General features: G+C 47.4%; 1 long non-coding RNA gene across 1 annotated transcript; it reads right to left on the bottom strand.

Annotated features, from left to right (window-relative positions):
* Positions 1-8,979: 8,979 nt before the first annotated feature.
* On the bottom strand, positions 8,980-18,967 carry LOC144118893 (uncharacterized). Its single transcript, XR_013312178.1, has 4 exons — positions 18,822-18,967; positions 10,820-10,884; positions 10,223-10,315; positions 8,980-9,500 (listed from the first exon to the last, which is right to left on the bottom strand). It is a non-coding gene; the product is annotated as an uncharacterized LOC144118893 (long non-coding RNA).
* Between the last annotated feature and the right edge of the window lie 2,672 nt (positions 18,968-21,639).

The raw sequence follows: 21,639 nt of genomic DNA, 5'->3' as shown, positions 1-21,639 counted from the left end.
CACGTTGTTGTTGTATCGCGGGCCCCGCGCGAATTCCACGAAGATGTTGCGCATTTCCGCTTGGTTAATGCACACAGACACAAAATCACTAAAACCGCCAGCGGAAGCTGAGGGAAACCGAACACCCAGTCCGAACCGCGCGCACTGACCAGGCCACGCTTCCGCCTTCTGCTTCCTGCTCCAAGGCGTCCGGCCCGTCCTGCGGTCCGCCGTTAAAAGCCATGAATTCACAAGCGACCCCCTCTCGAAACCCCAGGGGTCCGCGAGTTGGCCGCGTCTTGAGGCCCGGGTGCGACTTTACAAGGACGGGCCTCCTCACTGCCGGTTAATCGTCGTTGCCGCCATCTGCCGCGTTTGTCTCAAAACAAACCCATTTCGGTGGCGCCGGGATGGCGACTTGTCGAGGAGCCCCAAAAACAGCAAACACACACAAAACCAAGAAGGCCAAGCTACCGGCTTCGGAGTGCGCGCGCGATCGGTCCCTGAGCAACAGCTCGGCAACTTAACTTCTCCTTACTGAGAATGTTGTGCGTACACTCGCTGTACGTACAACACAAGGCATGTTACAACAATGAAAAAGTGCGGAGGGACGTACGAAACCAAGTATATGGAAAAGCACATCGATAATACACACAACTACCACATCTAAGAAGAGATTAACGACAGTCCCGACTCACCGTGCTCACACACACAAGTCGCGAGGGCAATATCAGAGAACAATAGTTCCTCTTTATGCAGTGCTAATTACAAATACACTCAAACTTGTAACCAAAACACGACATCATTCTCGGGGCACTCGAACATTTTGTAATATGCAAACTAAGCAGTTCCGAGTGTTCATACCACATTGTCTATAATCACTGAACCACACAAGGTACAATCGGCATAACTTCCACACAAACAACATTCGGTCATACCCATGCAAATGGTCTATCAATGCTTAGTCCTTCTCGCCATGGAACCCCCTCCCCCACCTACTATATCCGCGCTTACTCGAGCCTTTCGTTTCATCTCGAGACATGCTACCAAGGTTAGCCGTGTTACATATCTGCGCACGGCTCCTTGTTGTGATATGGCGAGGCAGTTAAAGGTGGAGTGGGCATGGCCAACGCAACCTACGATTCAGCGGCGTTCTTCGGGGTCGAACAGTCGAACCCGCCGTCTACGACCGAATATCGGTGCGGCACAGGCGGTCCGGGCAGTGACATTCCGTTTGCGCAGCGGTCTATGCAACTTACGACCCTCGTTGGCCGCCCGCGCACTCAGGCCACTTGCCATCACGATGGACAGATCCATGTTTTCTGAGGGCGTCTTCGTGCTTTGCGTGCTCAACTGCGGTAGCGTGTTTACGACAGACGCCAGCCACTGGAGCTGCGTAGGTAAATCCACGCCAGGACCGTGCCGTGATTTGGGATGCTCCGCAAATTTTAGCCGTGTTTCCGTGCTCTGCTCACGGTAAATGACGCAGACACCGTCCCTACCACCTGATCTCCTTTCGTATGGACATATCTTCGCTGTGGCATTGCCCGTGCTTGTGTCCGCTGTGTCAGAATCGCCTCTAGTCAGCTCCGACACCTCCACATCAAGCGACGCCGCTACCACTGAGCTCGATGTTTGAACCGCGCCATTGGTGAAACTCCCCCGACGCACCGCTTCCACGGCGATGGGCGAAACCCCAGGGGTCAGCGCTTCGGCCGCGTCTTGTGGCCCGAGTGCCACCTTACAAGGACGGGCCTCCTCACTGCCGGTTAACCGTCGGTCTACGCAATCTGCCGCGTTTGTCTCAAAACAATCCTATTTCGGCGGCGCCGGGATGGCGGCTTCTCGAGGAGCCCCAAAAATAGCTAAGACACACAAACCAAGGGGGCCAAGCTACCGGCTTTGGGGTGCACGCGCGATCGGTCCCTAAGCAACAGCTCGGCAACTTAACTCCATTCATTACGCGAGAGTAACTCAAGCTGCCCCGTACATTCGAATAGCAGAGACAATACTGGCATTTCGTATAATCTGTCGATACGGGCCATACATTATGCCTATTTATGTGCAATGGCCCCAAATCTTAGCTAACCGCATAAATAGCACAGCGATGGCCTAGTGGGTCGAGCATCCGTTTCCACTGCGGGAAGTGCGGAGTTCAATCACCTGTGCCGCCAGCACCGATCGGTGGTACAAAGGGTAAAATCTTTCCTTGCCGTGCTTCTCGGCTTCATAAAGGTGAAATTCTTGGGAAATTGGTCTTTCACCGCACCTGAGTTGACAAAAACACCTTGTGCCATGCCGCTCTTTGGCCACAGATGCCTTTGCGCCATACAAAATCGTGATCACCAAATCTTAGTTCACGGTGTTCCGCTGCTGCGACGGAGAAAGATTGCACATTGCCGCTACCGACTGTCTGCCTCGGAATATCAGACTGAAATGTATTTCCTTTACTAAAGAAGACAACCTAAAAAGTAGCTACCAAAGGAAGCGAGTTAAAGGGACAATGAGGACAACTCCATCCAGTGCATATCGTGATTAAAAATCACCTTTGCGGCTCTTTCGGCGTATGTAGAAATTTGTCAGGCAGAAAAAGGTGAAGTTTTGCTGAAAAAGCTGAATATGACATTGTTAAATTCAATTTTTATTGCCACTACACTCGAATTCGTGCCGACAGGAGCACAAATGACTTCGTGTTGGCAGTTCAAGAGTGCATAGCGGTGGATTAGTGTCCGCGAGGTGGATTAGTGTCCAAAAATTTTCTTTCAGTTACCGCAGTGTGGTTTTGACGACGACCTGCGTTTTGTTTTTTTATGTGCAAGTTCTGGCTTATGCAACCAAGAAAGCTTATTTAAAGGGAAAAAAATACCGATTACGTCGGCGTAGCCGGCAAGCACTGGCTGTTCCTGAGATCAATCACTGGGTTCGGACACTTCTCAGTAATTCAGTCAAGTGCACCCTGACGTCAACCACCAGCTGTGGCTGGAAATGCCGAGCGGTTCGACGGACAGCACCTAAAATCATATTAGTGCAAAAGCACTCATACGCTCACCAACATCGACCAAGAATCTTGTCATAAGATCTTGTGTCGAGCAATGGCGACGCCACGTCAGGTTAAGAAAACGTCAGTCAAGTTGGTAATCAGGCCATATGCGGATATATGCGCTAGCATAATTTCAGTTGTCCGTTAGAGCTACGACCTGCTAGGCAATAGCATGCTATTACCTAATTACTACCCTAAGATCTTCCATGTGGCTACTGTGCAAGCATGACTCCAATCACGTTCTTCTCCTAAGCGCTGCTGCTCATTCCGCTTAGCTCGGTGCGCATAGCGGCGGTGCCGTCTGATATCCGCCTTAGGTTCTCGTCTGGCTACCACCGGCTACACATTGGCAATTACGCCCCCCGGTAGTCAAGTTAGCAGTGGCGTAGCGCCCCTGGTTCTCATCTGGCTACCCCCGGCACCACCTTGGCAACTAAGCCCACCAGAGGCCAGGTGAGCAGTGGGCAGTGGCACAAGGCAGATGCTTTGGCAGGTTTTGCCATCGGTGGGACTACGTCGCTTGGGTTGGGTTTGAGACCCGGGTTGCTCTTCCAGAGCAGCCTCTCACGATCGAATTGGCTACCGCCTGGCGCGGTGGGCAGATTGCCCACACCCGGTGGATAGGTGAGAACAAATCCGGCCTCAGAGAAGAAGACAGACAAACAGACATATGAACACACAACGCCCAAATGCGGAGAATGGCCACTATAAATGCCAGCATGCTAGTAGAAATGAAATAAGCGAGTCAACGAGGGATATAAGTGACGAGACCAGTCTCTAATATCCCTCGTTGACCCTCAGTCAAACCCTATTTCAAGCGCTAACGTCGCTGACATCCTTAACGAGACCTTTAGTGCAGCTTTTTCAAGTACCGTAACTGACATTACGGATGTTAGAGGCTGTGCATGTAACATAAGCTTTTCAATGGACCCTGTAAGGTTTGGTTATGAGGGAATTATTAACATAATTAACAATTTGAAAATCTCTTCTTCTTGCGAGCCTGATAACATTAACTCCAAAGTCCTGAAGAATACTAAAATGTACTCCAAATTTTTTTTACTGAAGATATGTGAGCAATCGCTTCTAGCAGGAGATATACCACACGAATGGAAACTGGTTAAAGTGATTCCACTCTATAAATCTGGTGAAAGGCATTCACCCTTCAATTATCATCCCATATCATTAACTTCCATTTCCTGTAAAATCATGGAGCATATATTATTTTCTTAATTATCTGGTTTTCTTGAATCATTTTCGTTTTTCACGCCTTTACAACATGGTTTCAGGAAACAGTTTTCCTGTGAAACCCAGGTATTATCTTTCAGCAACGAAATTTATTCCATTCTTGATGATGGTTCACAGGTCGACGTCATCTTCTTAGATTTTTGCAGGGCTTTCGATAAAGTGTCCCATAGTCTGTTGTTGTATAAGCTTGCTCATCTTCATATCGACCCGAATGTTCTAGCATGGATTCGTTGTTTTTTATCTAATCGCTTGTAGTTTGTCCACGTTAACTGTCTTCAATCATCTTCAATGCCGGTTACGTCTGGGGTACCACAAGGATCGGTACTAGGACCCTTATTATTCCTTGTGTAAATTAATGATCTGCCTAACAACATAAAATCTTCTATCAAACTATTTGCAGATGATTGCATACTATACCGTGAAATTAAAAACCCTAATGATGTCCACTTATTGCAAGGCGATCTTAACTGTGTTACTGACTGGTGTACTAAATGGAAAATGGTCTTAAACGCATCAAAATGCATATCCATGCGCTTCTCACCTCAAGGCGTCTCGCCACCAGCCTCTTATAGCATCAAAAATGCTTCGTTAGCCCCGGATACCTCGTATAGATACCTTTCGAATACACCCATTTCAGTCAAACCCCTTCTTTATAAAACACCGGTTCGTTCAAAGCTTGAATACGCCGCGTCGATATGGGACCCTCAAGCTAAGTCCCTTATATCTGTTTTGGAAGCTGTTCAGAGCCGTGCCGCTCGTTTTATCCTCCACAACTATGACCGCACATCAAGTGTCGCACTAATGAAACACACTTTGTCACTGCCATTACTTTCATTGCGCAGAAAAATTTCACGACTCTGTCTTTTTTTTTTAAGATCTACAATCTGAATCCTCTTTTGAAGAACGTTTTGCTCCTTGCGCCCACCTATGTTCATCGCGCATTGATCATTCACGCAAAGTGGGCGTTCCACCTTCTCACACTACCGCTCGCTTAAATTCTTTCATTCCAACTACATCATCTGAGTGGAATCACTTGCCAGCAGATGTGGTACTCACCAACAATCTCTAGAATTTCAAGAAAAAGTTAAGCGCCTGCATTTCTTGGTCATGATATGTGTGCCCTTCGGTTCGCAGTCCCACATGAACTCTGTTTTGTTGATTTGTAGTTTTGTGACTTGTTAGTTCTTGTTTTCTTTCTTCTTTTTTTTCTGCAGCTTTCCATGGATGTGCACAATTCCTGAAATATGTACAACTCAGTGCAGTGCAGTATGTATGCTGTAACCCATGAACGTATTTTAATTTTCTGTTATCTGTGTTTCTTGTTCCACTCCTCTCAATAATGTCCGCTGGGCCATGAGGGTATTTGAAATAAAATAAATAAAATGAAATATCCATGACTGGGAGTCAAACGCGCAGCGGCGCGAACAGATCAGCTTCGCAGGCCGCTGCACGAGAGCCCTAGGCTATCGGCCCAGCCAAACACTCCGTGTTAAACTGCAACGCACTCTCGCGCTGTGCATTGCACTTCGTCTTCTTCGTCCACTAATATATTGCGTGGGACGTTTCGGGCTTTGGTGCATTGCGCTGTGAATTGGACGCCATCGTCTTTGTCCACTAATACTGCTTTGGGGCTTCGGGCCCGTGCTCTCGCACAATAATCGGTTTAACGGAGAGAAAACAGACACACTTTTTTAAAATTATGTTCCACTCAATGTCTGCAACTGAAACTTTCTTCAAGGCATCTTCATATGCCCATGAAACGTCTCATAATAGAGAGTTTTAGTTTCACGTACCTTGAGGCTTCACGTACGTAGAGCTCTAACGGGTGACCACTGCGCATGCGCAGAACGCAAAGGGTTTGCGCGAGTCTCACGTACGTACGTGAGATTCGGATTTTTACGTTGCGGTCTTTGCGTTGCTTGCGTACGTAGCGTTGACAAACAAGCGGCGCCCGGCCCGCCGCTTCACAGCGATAACAGCTTCGTCGCTAATCCCTCGACGCGGTATCGTGTTATAAAATGTTGTATTCGCCTTCCATTTGCCCATTCTTACCCTAGCATAAGGTTTCAAGCGACAAATAGCTTTTGTTTTCCAGACAGAAGGGCGATTTTTCAGCTGTTAAGCCTGACGAAGTAGCGTTTGTCGTCGTCATAACAACGAGATTTCGAACTGAGAGAGCCCCAAACCAGCTAAATATAGCCAAACCTCCAAACACGAGGGCAGACCGAATGGCTTGGCTTAAAGACTTGTCTTGGATGATTTAGGCTACAACCAGTGTCTGTGTTTCTTAGTAGATGGCGCTAGGAGTAACGCGCGTCGTGCGTCGATTACGTGTAACTATAACGGTTTCAAACGACCTGCGTGCAGCTACGTAGACTTCCCACGTTTGCGTACGTGAACCCTCTACGTACGTGAAACGAAAACTGTCTAATATTTGTTTGCGTTCGAAATTTTGTCCCCTTTAAGGCAGAAAAAAGCGATCAAAGATTTTTTTTTTTTCATCTCGAAGTGTCTGTTAAACCTGTTATCTCTTTTTTTTTAGCCGGAAGGCTGCGCTTGGGTGAATGCGTTTTAATCCCTTAATCACTCACTAAAAATCTACTCCACTTTGTGGGATTTCCCAAAAGCAGTGGACAAACACCATTGATTTCCGTTGTCTTTATGTAGCTCTTATAGATTGCTTGGTAGAGCGACTGCCCGGGACAGGCAGTTGGTCCTGGGTTAGAACATCATACCTGGACAAACTTTTTTTTAAATTGTCAATTTCTTCGAACGCTTTTAATGCGAAAGCATTATTTGCCTCATAACCTGGAAACTGTGTTGTGTGCTGAAGCCTCTCAAGTTAATCACATGATTTGGGATATGGCAAGAAATAAACGAGACTTTGCATGAGGGCGACTTCGGCACACCCAGAGAAATAAAATAAATATTTCCACGACTGGGTTTCGAGCCAACGGCAGCGCGAACAAATTAGCTTCGCTGGCCTCTACACGAGAGCACTACGCTATCGCCACAGACGGTCACGCCGCGTTTAAACTGCAACACACCCTTGCGCTGTGGATTGCACGTCCTTGTCTTCATCAACTTCCATCTGTGCGCAGGTCACGAAAAGAAATGTGCTTTCAATCGCCCTTTCAGGTACGTGTCGTTAGTGTCCAGCTGCTAAAACCTGCTTTCGCACAATACCTCGTAGTTAGCAATGCTAAACCACCAAAAGGTTTCTAGCTTTGCCGTTTAGTAGTGTTGCTGCGCTTTTAGGAATGCTAATTAGCAATTACTGTAATATTATTAATCTTTCTCCGTCTTCGGCGATTCCGCTAAAACATTAGATAAGCTGTCATTGAAACGCGGGAATCTAGCAAGATGGCCAACTTCAGTAAGACTTCGGTGTTTCTTTAAAGTGAAGCAGGGCGGTATCGTCACTTACGAGCGCTGAGTCCCCACCACAAGAGCTAGACACGCCCGAAAACACGATATGTCCAAGCCTGAAGAACCAAACACTAAACACCAGCGCCTTTCAGCAAGCAAAAAGGTACAGTTTTTTGTCAAAAGTATACCCCCCAAGACGTCTGCTCCTCAGAACTGCACCGCGGCTCCTTCTGCATACTCAGGGACCCTAATCCCACGAAGGTGAGAGCTACTTCCGTCCTCAACCCTCCCAAGCTTAGGACTGTCAAATATACTATAGAGCACCGCTACACGGCAAACTCCTTTGGCAGTATATTTTTCAATAGGACAGTACATTAGGGCTCCGTGCGTTGTGGAGCCATAATACTGCATAAACATGACAGCCGTCATAAAATTTCATTACGGCATAGAGGGGTGGAAATGTGTCCTTCTTTTAATGATTTACTATGTCTGCTGTATCAATGAATTCTCGCTTGAGCTCTTCTAAATGACGAGCGCCTGCCACCTGCCACCTACGTCGCAGGTGGTCACCTAGAGCAGGTTGCCCACAACCAGGTGGGCACACGGACAGAAGGAACTCACAGACAACGGCTAAGCGGCTGAGTGGAAGGTCTAGCACTCACGCACTATAAATTACATACCAATGCACAACATAAACGTTGCAATGCTTGCTATCACTGTGTGGAAGGAGGCAACTGCGGTCCGTATATAGCTCGCACTGCTTGGACAGTCAAGAGGGGAAGGGGTTACGTTGAGAGCAAGAGAAACTCTTGCTTTTTAAGGGTGAACTTTGCTTTACTCGAGCTTTGCCCTTTCGCTTTATTCATTGCAGCAGAAGAACAGTTTGCTTCTTGTCGCAGCTCTGGACGGTACGCCTGTGTCTAATACTTCTTTCTCCATAGGCAGTGACGTAAAGGATTCCAAGGGAAGGCAAGGAGTGAGTCAGGCGGCCGATGAGATTAGGAAGTTTGCTGGCTTAAGGTGACCGCAGATAGCTACGACAGAGTTACTTGGACTGGTATGAGAGAGCACTTTTTTCCTGCAGTGGGTGTATTTAAACCGATAATGGTTTGGTTTATAGGCGTTTTACGTCCCAAAGCGACTCAGGCTATGAGGGACGCCGTAGTGGAGGGCTCCGGAAATTTCGACCACCTGGGGTTTTTTAACGTGCACTGACATCGCACAGTACACGGGCCTCTAGAATTTCGCCTCCATCGAAATTCGACCGCCGCGGCCGGGATCGAACCCGCGTCTTTCGGGCCAGCAGCCGAGCGCCATAACCACTCAGCCACCGCGGCGGCTAAACCGATAATGAAGATATTGATATGGTGATTGATGGCCTGCGCACTGCATAAAATAACTGTCAACCTCTATGCGTTGTAAAAATCTCAGACACGTTCTTCGCTTCAGAAGGACATAGCCAAGTTGCTTACGTCGAGATGAAGGAATAGAACGCTGTGCATTGCTGAGATCAGCTGAAGGCGACTATTCTCCAAACATTTTATTGCCTGTACAGCAAATACTGATTTTTTTTCTCCAACACAGGATACGGCGCTTATTGTGAGCATATTTGTAAATATCGCAGGATTCAAAAATATCTCCTAATTTATTAGCGCTATAAACTGGGGCCGAGAAAACCACTTTTCATATTTTGCAGCAAGAATATGACAGGCCGATTGTAATGCGGGCACAAAATATCACTGGTGCCCTCAGAGTTCCTTTGGCAGCATCAATAATTACGATTTCACCGACGTCACTTTTCTTTTACATAGAGTTCGCACTGTCCGTCCTTACAAAAACCTTGCGCTCTTTCACCGCCCACAATTTTCTGAAAAGAAATGAACAAAATATTAGTGACAAGAACACGAAGATCATTTCCTTCCCATGCACGTTCGCACTATCATCACACACATGACACCCAAAGGGAGCAGCCTGTAGGCGACATGCCCATGGCGTTCACAGGCAAGAAAATCATCATTGTTGAATAAGAGCTTCTGCTTAAGAACGAGCCACATTCCGATAACTTGAAATAAACTGATAATATTTTATTGTTATTTGTTTGCTTTCAGACAGGGACCAAAAAAGTGGCAAAGCATTTCTCGTAACTGGCGGCTGCACGCAAATTTTTGTGCATAAAGGGAAGAAACGGAGTTGCATAAAATGGGGCACTAGATAATTTATATCTATAAATCTTGCTTGCACCAGAGTTAATAACACGTAGAAAAACCACTGAGCAAATTAATATAAGCCCATTTATTTATGGCAAATCTCTTCAATTGCTCTGCATTAAAGCTCCTGTTTTATGGTGCGCGCCGGATGTGTATTTTATTGCCTCATTTCTAGCTGATGTAGACCTCTCCCGGAAGCCAATTTAAAGCAAGTAATCACCAGGATAACCGCAAGAAGAGACACAGCATGCTCTAAAATCTGCAGCATTTCCTTCGGCATAACAAGCGAAGCTCTTCCTTGAATAGTTACACAACTGCTTTTGTTGTAGAGAATACTTTTTGTGCTTTGGAGCTACTATGTAATTTTTGAATTATAACTCACCACACATTGTGTACCATCGTCCTCCTTAGCCGACCTGTAGGGCAGTCCTTGACACAGGTATACGCATTTCATTACGTACTCCCCGAGTACCATCTGCGGGAAAATTGGGCTCGGCTCCTAAGTTAGACTGAAGGTAAGAATAATGCGGACACAGCTAATATGGAACACATCGTTATTACCACCACGCCGTCATGACAGCCGCATAACACATGCAGGTAATAGGGTGCATTTATGTCAAATAATTAGTGCTTTCTTCATAGATCTAGCAGTGTCATCCATACAAATATATTCGCCCATAAAGTGCATAAATATGCTCAATATTTCTTTCAAGATCAATGAAACGGAAAAAAAAGCACTTTTGCAGTTGACAGTCTTCAGCGTGCAAAATCAAATGGCGATGTCATTTAAACAGAAAACTACGGTGGCGTTTCCGGCTCCATGTTCCAGCTTTAGTACTTGAGAAAACTTGTTTTATACGCCTTCCTTTTGCTATAAGGTGTAGAAAGTTTAAAGCATGATTTATGGGTACAGAGGCCGGTTAGAGATGAAACAATATAGAGGACAGAAATAGTAATACACGTTGAATATGATACTTACATCATCTTCGACTGCCTTTCTGCAATTGGAAACCAAAGGTGCCTGGTCGCCAAAAGGCTGCATACCTAGAAAGGGCATATGTGTAATGAAATTGTCATACAACAGATGACATCATATTTAAAGCATCTTCGTTTAATCAGGCATAACCTTTTCTAATGTTTTCTTACTGCGATTTTAGAGCACTAATTTAACATCTTCCTCGGAAATTCTGCAGCCAGGTGAGAATTAAACTTGCATAAATATTACCGGTCATATTTCTACAAGTCAAAACGAAATAACCAATCTGACAGTCGTGGAGGACACCGTAGTAATAACAGCAGTACTAAAATGTTTCGTATAACAGTAAAGCTGGGATTAGGAAGCCATGTCGAAGAAGCATCAGTGCTTTAGGTTTCAAAAGCAACATTTGTGAAACATAAAATAATGGAATTAACAACAAAGAAACAGGACAACACACAGCATCTCGCTTATTACGGTTTACGGTTTATGGGGTTTGCCGTCCCAAAGTGACTCAGGCTATGAGGGACGCCGTAGTGAAGGTCTCCGGAAATTTCGACCACCTGGGGTTCTTTAACGTGCACTGACATCGCGCAGTACACGGGCCTCTAGAATTTCGCCTCCATCGAAATTCGACCACCGCGGCCGGGATCGAACCCGCGTCTTTCGGGCCAGCAGCCGAGCGCCGTAACCACTCCGCCACCGCGGCGACTGCATCTCGTTTGTTGCCACAAGCAAAATATTCTGCGTATCACGCAAAGCTACGCTCTTCTTAATCCTGGAAATGAGCATACATATTTCATCGAGTGAATAACGGTAGCTTCATGCAGTTGCATCTAGTTGTAGCGCATACAGTTGTGCTATCTTCAAGTTTCTTTTCGCCGTCACTTTTTTATGCCACTACTGTGGGGGTCTCGGATGAGTAGCGTGTGGGTGGAGGTACTCAGGATGGCCCCGGAGGAGACACCTGCCGGACCCGACAGTTTCCAGATGGTATCACGATCCGCTCCTATCCGCTAGGGGCGCTGAGGAGTCGAGGCTTTATACAACCTTTGTCCGTAAAGTTCTGAAGCTGAGCCCATTAAAAAAATGCATTTAACATTGTAATCATTTGTGCAGCACCCCTTTCGAACTAGTCTCCCTTGCAGTCTATACACAGCTTCCATCGCTTCTTGAGGTCTTGGAAACAGCTGTAAAACGCTTCTTTTGGCAGGGCAGTCAGCCTTTTTGTCGTGGCGTCTTGAATGGCCTCCACGTTCCCCTTCCAGCGACCTTCTAGGGCTCTCTTCACACGAGGAAATCGAAACATATCGCATGGCGAGAGGTCAGGCGAGTATGGCGTTTGGGGAAGTGTAATGCTGTGTTTGGCGCGAAATTTTGTCACGCTAAGAACAGTGTGCTGCCTTGCGTTATCGTGGAGAAGGCTCCATTGTCCAGATTCCCATAAGTCAGGGCGACGGCATCGCAGTGCATCACGCATGCGTTGGAGCACGCGGATATAAAACTCCTGATTCACTGTCTGCCCTTTTGGGACGAACTAGCAGTGTATGACACCTCTGGCGTAGGAAAAAAACTATCAGCATCGTGTTTGTTTTGGTCCTCTGTCGCCGCACCCTTCTCGACGCCGGAGAACTTGTCGACCGCCATTCAGCGCTCTGCCTCTTTGTTTGAGGATCGTATTGAAAACACCATGTTTTGTCTTCTGCAATGATGCTGCCGACAAATGCAGCATCCTTCTCTGCCTCGGAGAGCAAATCAGCGCTCACTGATGCCCGCGTGCCCTTCTGGTCCTGTGTGAGAGAATGCGGCACAAGTCTGACGTTAAGCTTTGGTTTCCCTAAGTTCTCACGCAAAATTTGGTGGCATGTTGTCTTGCTAATGTCGAGAGCATCTGATAGCATGCGGACTTTAATGGTGCGGTCATGCTGTACGATTTCCCTTATCCGAGCCACATTGTTTTCTTTTCATGAGATTGAAGGGTGCCCCTGCCTTGTGTCGTCTTCCACCGACGTTTTCCCCGAAACAAACCTATTGCGCCACTCGAAAACGCGCGCCCGAAATAATGCCTCGTTGCCGTAAGCGTTACGAAGGAGCTCATACGTCTGTGTGGCTGCCTTGCCAAGCTTCACACAGAAATTTGTTTGCACGCTGTTCTAGGTGGACGCCCATCTATCTACATTCACTCACAGTAGAATGCGCAGATGAGTAGTGACACAGTATTTGTTTACATAAATAGCTCAGGTAAGCCAGAAACGATGGCGCTACACATACGCGCCAACATTTGTTTTTTGGCGAATCATTTCTAGAATAGAAAATAAATCAGTCCCGAAACTTTATATACAAAAGCTGCGCTATGACATAGACCATACTCTGATACAAAGACAACTGTGACCAGGCGCATAGGCCGCGACGACCATCCACGGGCTAACAACACGCCATTACAGGAGCTTGCCAAACGATAATCACGGAAAGTGCCAAACCGCAACACACAAGCGTAATTTTAGCAGTACATGTTCGTGCATGGTGCCGACCGCACCGTAGCAGCAGAGAACCTAAAGTTCAGGCACTAAGATGCGCCTCAGGTACAACAAAACAAAAGAAAATCCAGCTTCAAACGTCTCTGAAAGTCAAGAACACCCCTTGGCTGCGTCCGCCATTTCGCAACCAGCTGGCCCACATGCCGCAGTGCCCCCGCGCCTCCGCGGTCGGCGCGTGTACTAAGGCTCGACCAATATTTGCGCGCGCTCTCACCCGTGTCGGTTGGTCAATGCCAGCACCTAAATATATTCTTTCAACGTGGGATGGGCAAACGAAAAAACCCACGGCCTGCTTCCCCGGATTGGAAACAATGAGGAGGCTCTGCCGAGGCCTTCTGTTTCTCAAGACGGCTCGGCCGCTGTGCCAATTAACTGTCACTGTTTAATGCGCTGAGCCGCTAAGATCAGGCTCTACTAATTCTTTTCCGTTCAACGAGGACTATAGTGCTAACGCAGTGAAATATTGTGAAGTGTTTACGTAATAGTCAATTATAGTTGCACGTGCGTAACGGTCGCAATGGGTGCACGGTTCTATGGCTGCCGCTGGTCACATGATTGAAAATTGGTTCTGAGGAAATGAAATTGCGCAGCAACTGTCTCATGAATCTCGGTAGACACCTGAACCGCGCCTCAAGGAAGAGATAAAGGAGGGAGTGAAAGAAGAACTGTAGAAATAGGTGCCGTTATGTGGGGCTCGAGAAGAATTTCGGCCACCTGAGGATCTTTAACGTGCACTGACACGTGCACAGCACACGGGCACCTTTTTTTTCGTTTCGTCTCCATAGAAACACGGCCGCCGCCGCCGGGTTCAAACCCGGTTCACATGATTACACATGACCGGATGTCGACGGTCTACACGTACAGTATTAAATATGGCCTGGGAGGACTAGATATAATAGCTGTGCTGTAAAATCCACCAGCCGTCTACCATTGCATTAATACGAACTTCAGAGATAGCAGGGGTGCGAAATTATAATGTCGGTCGGAGCGTTTAATACGATCGGATGGCGGTGTGGGACGTTGCGTTTATACCACTACACTTGGTCAGAGAGTTGGGGTAGGCAAGCGATGCTAGCAGTTATGGTGTGTAGGGGGTGAGTGAGAGCAGAGCGCAGAGTAGGCGCGCGTCACACATCACGGTTGGTCATGCTTTCGACCATAAGAGACACATACGGTGACGCAAGACTGCTCAACCACTCACAGCAGCCCGACGTGACGGGTTCATGGCAGGGAAAAGGGTTACAGGTAGTGGGAGAGGAGACGGATGGAAGGGTTAGATAGCACTCGGTGGCGTTCTATCATGTACTATTCGCGTCATCTGCAGCGTCACTCGTGAGGTCCCTGTCTGTATTGATAAGCAAGGCGCTTTGCCATGAGGTGACTGTGTTCGTACGAATCAGCGTGACGCGTTGTCGCTGCTGTTTTTGTCGCTCTGTCCTCTCCTCTGCTCTCTTCTCACTTCTTCATGTTAAAAACTGACATCGACACCGCGTAACTATAAAACATGTCCTTAAGAGCTGGCGCTGCGAAACGCCTTTTTCCAGCCGTTACGGACGCATGACATGAGCACTTCAGTGCGTCTAGCCATAAACATGCTGCCTCAGACAACGGCAGGTGGGGCGTAGGGATGATTTGCAACGGTACGCAACACACATTGAACGCGACGCACGCTATGAAGTAACACAGCTTTCGTAAACTGAAAACCTATGAGTAAATTAAAAAAGCTAAGACAGTTGCTGGTTCTGGGCAAAACACACTAATCTTGCAACGCGCCAGCCATCGTGAAATTCATCACCACCGATTCCGTACTCAATGCATAAGTAGACAAACAGCGCGCATGCTTGTGACTGTGTTATACAACGGGAAACTACACAGCTACGTTTACATGTTAGTTTTCTATTTTGAGGGTTTTAAACCCAAGGTACAGCCCCTAAACTGCTTGAGAAAATTTCCACAGAAATGACTCTCATTCTTTTTAGGGCGCCACACTCGTCTAGAACAAACATTAAACAGTTGGCCCACCTTGAAACTTTCTTCCGTAGTCTTATCTTAAAAACACCCGCCGTGGTGGCTTAGTTTCTACGGCATTCAATCGCTGAGTCCAAGGAGCCGGTATAGAAGCGGGAACTGCCGAATTTCGATGGCGACGTAATTGGAAAGCGCCCCAATACTAAACGATGCCAATGAACGTTAACGGACACCAGGCGGTCGAAATTACTCTGGAGCCCTCTACTACGGCGTCTCTCATTGTTTCATGCGTCTGTTTTCGGACATTAGAAATCACGTGCCATCTTGCAAAAATTCCGCGGTGGCTCAGTGGTTAGGGCGCTCGACTACTGATCCGGAGTTCCCGGGTTCGAACCCGACCGCGGCGGCTGCGTTTTTATGGAGGAAAAACGCTAAGGCGCCCGTGTGCTGTGCGATGTCAGTGCACGTTAAAGATCCCCAGGTGGTCGAAATTATTCCGGAGCCCTCCACTACGGACCTATTTGTTCCTCTCTTCTTTCACTCCCTCCTTTATCCCTTCCCTTACGGCGCGGTTCAGGTGTCCAACGATATATGAGACAGATACTGCGCCATTTCCTTTCCACCAAAAACCAATTATTATCACCTAATTATTTTAAAGGGATAGCGCTAAGGCTCCAGTTCTGCAGAAAATCTGGCGTCGTCGTCGTCGGCGTCTGCGTTTTGCACAAAAAATCCCCGGAGAAGCAACCTAAAGGTACCCCCTAGGTTACGTGACCTTTTCTGGGACTGGGGTAGCGTGGTCCGGCCGGAGTAGGGACGAGGAAGCCAGAGAAGTGGTTACGGAGAAAACACAGAAAAACTTTATAAAATTATTACATTTTTAACACATAAAGAGCCACTTGAAGTCTTTCTCAGCCACACTCGTTGCCGAGTTTTAAAAGGCTTTCATTCCTCAACTCCTTAGATAGACGCCGGTCCTGCCGAGGAAGGAGTGTCCTGAAAAGTTTCCTTTGGCGCATTATCACCAGCTCTCTGACTACTGGACATGCCCTCAGCACGTGTTAGCTTGAAAATGAGGAGGACGGCATCTGTGCTCTGCAGACTACGGTATATAAGCAAGTGGTGTTCTTAGCGTCAGCAGGCGTTCGACACAAGAGGTCCGCACCTGTTCTTCACAAGTCGCGATGCGCAGAGCCGGCACGCGGGGCAGAGGAAACCACTGGAAACTGCTTCTTTGTCTGCAGGAATGGTGGTGGCGAATAAGTACAATGCACGCCCGCCCGCCGCTGTCGGGACCGGCACACCGAAGACACCGGAAATGAGGCCTTTTGTGTCCAAAGTTCAGCGTGGCATTCCTTGGCGTTGAAAACGGGCGTGCTATGACGCGGCCAAATACGAATTGGACCCATTAGGCACCCAGATTCTCTCCGGGAGGTCCATTACGGCAGGCATTTGGAGCAATCTTCGCCATGTAGACAGAGGGTGCACTGGCAAGGGTGTTCTGGCCACTCCCAGAGGAGACGCTGTCGCCGCCGCCGTGCCTACGTCGGACGAGACAGACCGCGTTCTAATTGACCTACGCTGGAAGGGAGCCCGGGCATAACACCTTGTGCCTTCATCAAACCCTGCCAACTGGATAGGGAGCAAACTGCCTACAGTACCTTGCGGCAGTTAAATTAATGGTTGATCGCAAAAGCTCATTCGGGAAGAGCAACCTGGGTCTCATAAGCCCCACCGATTACAGCACCAGCCATTGCTGGGCAGTGACGCATCGCTTAACCGCTGCACCACTGCGCCAGTAGTGGTATGAGGACTCCTATGAAAGTATTAATGTAAAGTCGAAAGCGACCCATCCCGCATTCATGGGCATTAACCCACTAACGCTATCGCGTCATACCTTTAAGGCGCCATTGAAGTATTTCCTGATATTTTCTTTTCGTAGCGAGAGCTACACTGGGCTACCACTCGAGCATTTCGCGGTACATGGGAGAGGCCGGTTGCACGCATGCGCTGCTACCAAGGCAACCGAAGAGGAGCAAAGTGCGGCGTGCGCTTCGCCGTTGGTGCGGCCGCGCGCCCGCTCCACGGTCAACTCCGAGCGTGACGTCACGCGAATGAGCAGTTGTGCGCATGCGCCGATACCATGGTAACAAGAGACACCCCACATCTGCCACGCGTTCTTCGTCTCCACCTAGCCGCACGACGCTCTATCACCCAAAACCCGCGTCGCATGCGCGGGATTGCGTATAAAAGGCGGAGATTTAGTGGGCGTCTGTATCACAATGTTTGACAAGCATGCAGAGAAGGAGAGTCCAGCCACTGCTAAACGGCGGTATAGACAAGGGCAGATTAACTCGTCCGATCCAGAGGTTGTCGCCTGGCAGTTGAACCAAATAAGAACGCTGGAGTCTGTGAGCACGCGAAACGAGGTGTCACCGAGGTGTCACATCTCCCTTCGATTGCAGTGAATAATAGTGTTATCATCGAAGGAGTCTACATGGCCCCGGGAACATCAGTCAAGCAGACGATCGGTGTGGATGCCACGTGTATACCAGCCTACGGCGAGGTTTCACAGTTGTGTGTGACTTTGGGTCACACACAACTGTGTGTGAGAGAGACAGGACTCTCTTGGTCAGTTTATGAAAGAAAAGTTCGACTTTAATTTAGCTTCGGACATTCACGTCCAGAGAATGGGGAACTACTGTAGAGCTTGTATACTAAAGAGGCTCGACCAAATCAAAATACTCTATCGACAAAATTGAGACCGCTGCATTCTACTTCACAGATCATCATGCAGTCTTCGTCTCTGTCAATCAAAATGAATAAAAGATGTGTATATCCAATTTCTCTCACTGCTAAACATACAGTGACCACAACAAGCTCAGCCAGGGAAACATACTATCTGGGACACATGTGGTACACTCCACGCAGCAGGAGCCGGAACAACAGAAAACTGCATTGTAACGCCATCTAAAGTAAGGAACATTGAAACGAGTCAACCGACTTGTCTGCAGATAATAAAGGGCTCCCATAGGCTGTCTCGATCCCAGGTGCCGCTTGTAGATGGTGCAACGATGCAGTTTTCTGTTGCTGCTGCTCCCGCTGCGTGGAATATACAACTTTTGTCCCCAATAGTACCTCTCGCTACGTATATTATGGCGTAGCCGAGCTAAGCCACTGCCACTTTTTTTTACTTCGCACGTTCCTTCGACATTTACTTCCTCTGTTAAGAGGGCTAAGCAGATTAAGGAGCCTATCCAACTTAGCATTAGCTTCAATCAGGCTGATTTGTGCAGAGCTGCGATCTAGAAATCTGGCGACGTATTGATCCAAGAAATTCTTTCTGTTCAACTCATTCGTCTATTTCATGCCGTCACGCTGTACCACCGAAATGTGCAAAAGCATGATAAACTCTGGCCTAAGATTTGAACAGCATCGAATGCTGTAGATGAGTCAGCGGCTTGCATTTGAACATTTAAATTAGAAGAACCGCCACTTACCAATGCACAGGGCTGCGTGAAACACAACGGACAGAAAGATAAAACACCGCATACTGGGAGCAATAAAGGCTCTCAGCGCTAGAACACCGCAAAATAGCTTAGACGAGGAACCGACTTCTCTTGCTTGCAGCCCCGCACCTGGCTGACTCTGCAGGCTCTCCCACCAGATGTACGAGATGAACGTATGCGGTCGCGTACATTCATTTGGCGCTCCATATGCCAATGACTCATCGCCAAACGCCCCAGTGAAGCAGCCATTGGGCGACTGGGTGCAGCCACTTCCGGCACTCTCAAACCTAGCTCTAACGTAGGGGGAATAGGCTGAAATTTTCAAGTACAATGTCTGCGGCCGCGTCGCTGGCTATAGTTGTGTAACGCTGGAAACACAAAAGTGCTTGAAGTACCACTTCGTAGGCAGGACTGCATCCTGTTGCTCCCACTTATTAGAAGCAGGCAACCTTCTGTAATGTTAAGGCTTTGTAGCTGCACTTGTGGCTCTCTGCATACGTGGCGTGGCGAAAAAACACATTAGAACACGTAGTGCCTCCAGTGTGGCGCAACGTTGCAGTTAACCAGATTTGCTAAGACAAACAGAGCCAGTCCCTTCCACTTAAAAGTGGCGTTGCTACGCCATAAACACACTCTGTAGCCGTGGCACATCGAGGTTTTTCTTTGCACCGTGTCAGTTTTCTTTTTTTTTTCCAACTTTCAAAGCGTAGGTATACCTGGCTTAAATCTCGTATTGGGCCGCCACGGTCTAGTACGCAACATGTGGCGTCCTGAGCCCATACAGAAGACAAACTCCATCATTTTTCCTAAAAGCGGTCGTGTTGCGTTAGCAGAATGGCATTAACATTTCCAAAATTCAAAGCACTTAGGGTAACGTGGCCTAACAGTGTGTAGAGGACATAGTATTCATGATGTGATGCTTGCGAAGCGACACGGTGGGGACGGGAGAGTTGTGAAGCTTCAGTACATAAAAAAATCAGCGCCAGAACAACACGGTGTTATGCATCTTCAGAAAGATGAACTCAGATCAATTAATACCCTTTTTGATGCGCTGCGGCTATCGTGAATGATTATATTAAAAATTTGTGAGGAAACTTCAGATCCGTTTTAAGGGTATGACGCGATAGCGTTGTTGGTTATGATTTCCATTCTGAGCAGTTTGACACCTTTGAACGCGTTTGTCATTTTTTCAATTGTTTCAAATAATTCTTCAATTGCACACTGTCCATGTTCTTAATTAGCATAATCACGCATTCCTTTTATTTCTGAGCATTTTGACACCTTTGAGCACCTTTTTTCATTTGTTCATTTTCATTCATTTAATTAACCAACTAATCAATTAGTTACAATTAATTCATTAACTCATCATCGTCTATCAGACACCAACCAATCGTCAATCGCTAGCACCACAATTTACCTTGATACGATTTTTTTACATAGCCTCCGATTAGAGGTCGCCGGTTTGAATCCCTGCCGCGAGCTAGCTACTTGAGCAGTATGTTTATGCTGCTGGAAACGCTGCATCGTATGACACCATCCGGAACATTCTGCGGCAAACAGTTGGCATGGCAAGATTTTTTTTCTGCAGCCCCCGATTATTTCTGACACGTGGTGCCGACCGCGCCGACGGCTTTTCGGTCGAACGAGCTGTTTACGCTGTCGCGTAAAACATTACAGGCGGTCGCTTTCCGCGACTGCTGCAGTCATTAAAAGTCTGGCGCGCACATGTTCCAATTTATTCGCCATGAAGGTTTCATCTGAATACACGTAACTGCACTGTGGTATACGGCACGATGGGTACGATGATATCCACTGGAACCCGAGAAATCCTGGCCAGTTTTCGTGTACAAAAAGAAAAAAAACGCGCACTTTTAATGTGTGGATTCAATGACTCCCCGAACAAGCGACGCTTTGCGCAATGAAAATATCCCTCAATTGATGACGCTTCCGCCTCACCTAAATTATGTCCAAAATTTTGATCGGCTTTGACATGAGCTCATCACTGTTTCTGCTTACAGTAATTCATTGTTAGCAGAGCAAAAACGGCACAGACTATGATAAACTAGTGGCATTATCAGCGCGACTATCTAAACCATCTGCATTTGAAATATGCTACCTATGCGGAGCAGCGACAGCTTGCTTCTGTAAGTAAAGGTATCAATGCTAAAACATCTTCGCACATTGTAACGGTCCGTCACTTGGCCAACACATTTCTTCACGCATATGCTCGGCTGCCATGACTGCATAAGTCGCGAGCGTGCAGAGTTTTGCATTAAGTCGGGGCAGCCCAGATAACTTTATGGATGACACCATAATTGCATGAAATTAGGCAGTTCTTATTATGCATTTAGCTAAGCATAGTTGCACTGCGGCAACTTATAGATTGTAAATTGTGCTCTAGTCTAAACAAGGCACGGAACCCATTAAGCACCAAATAGCATGGTAACATACTTTCTTTGAGTCGAGAGGGAGTATCTTTTTATTGTGTGTGTGATTTTGTTTAAACTTTAAGTACACAGCCAGAGTGCCGACAGAACAAACAAGAGGGCAATAACACTTCGCGCTCTATCCCAGGTGCAGAGGCGAACTTCTAGAATAAACACGCAGGAAGGACATCCCAGCCTTCGGCCATGCACACTGAGTGTGCACATGGTTGCCATTCGTGCATCTTTTGCTTTTATTTGTTAAACACCTGCCGAGGCTCGTAAAGGATGCAGGTGGCATGTTTTCTCCGCTGACATTTGTTTCTCGTCACGCACATGCAAACTTTCTAACAGCCGATCGTTCTAACGAAGGTACTGATTTTCTG

The sequence above is a fragment of the Amblyomma americanum genome, chromosome 2 (genome assembly GCF_052857255.1).
Source record: "Amblyomma americanum isolate KBUSLIRL-KWMA chromosome 2, ASM5285725v1, whole genome shotgun sequence".
Taxonomy (NCBI): Eukaryota; Metazoa; Arthropoda; class Arachnida; order Ixodida; family Ixodidae; genus Amblyomma; species Amblyomma americanum.
The sequence above is the reverse complement of the archived record's forward strand: the minus strand, read 5'-3'. Positions and strand labels throughout refer to the sequence as shown.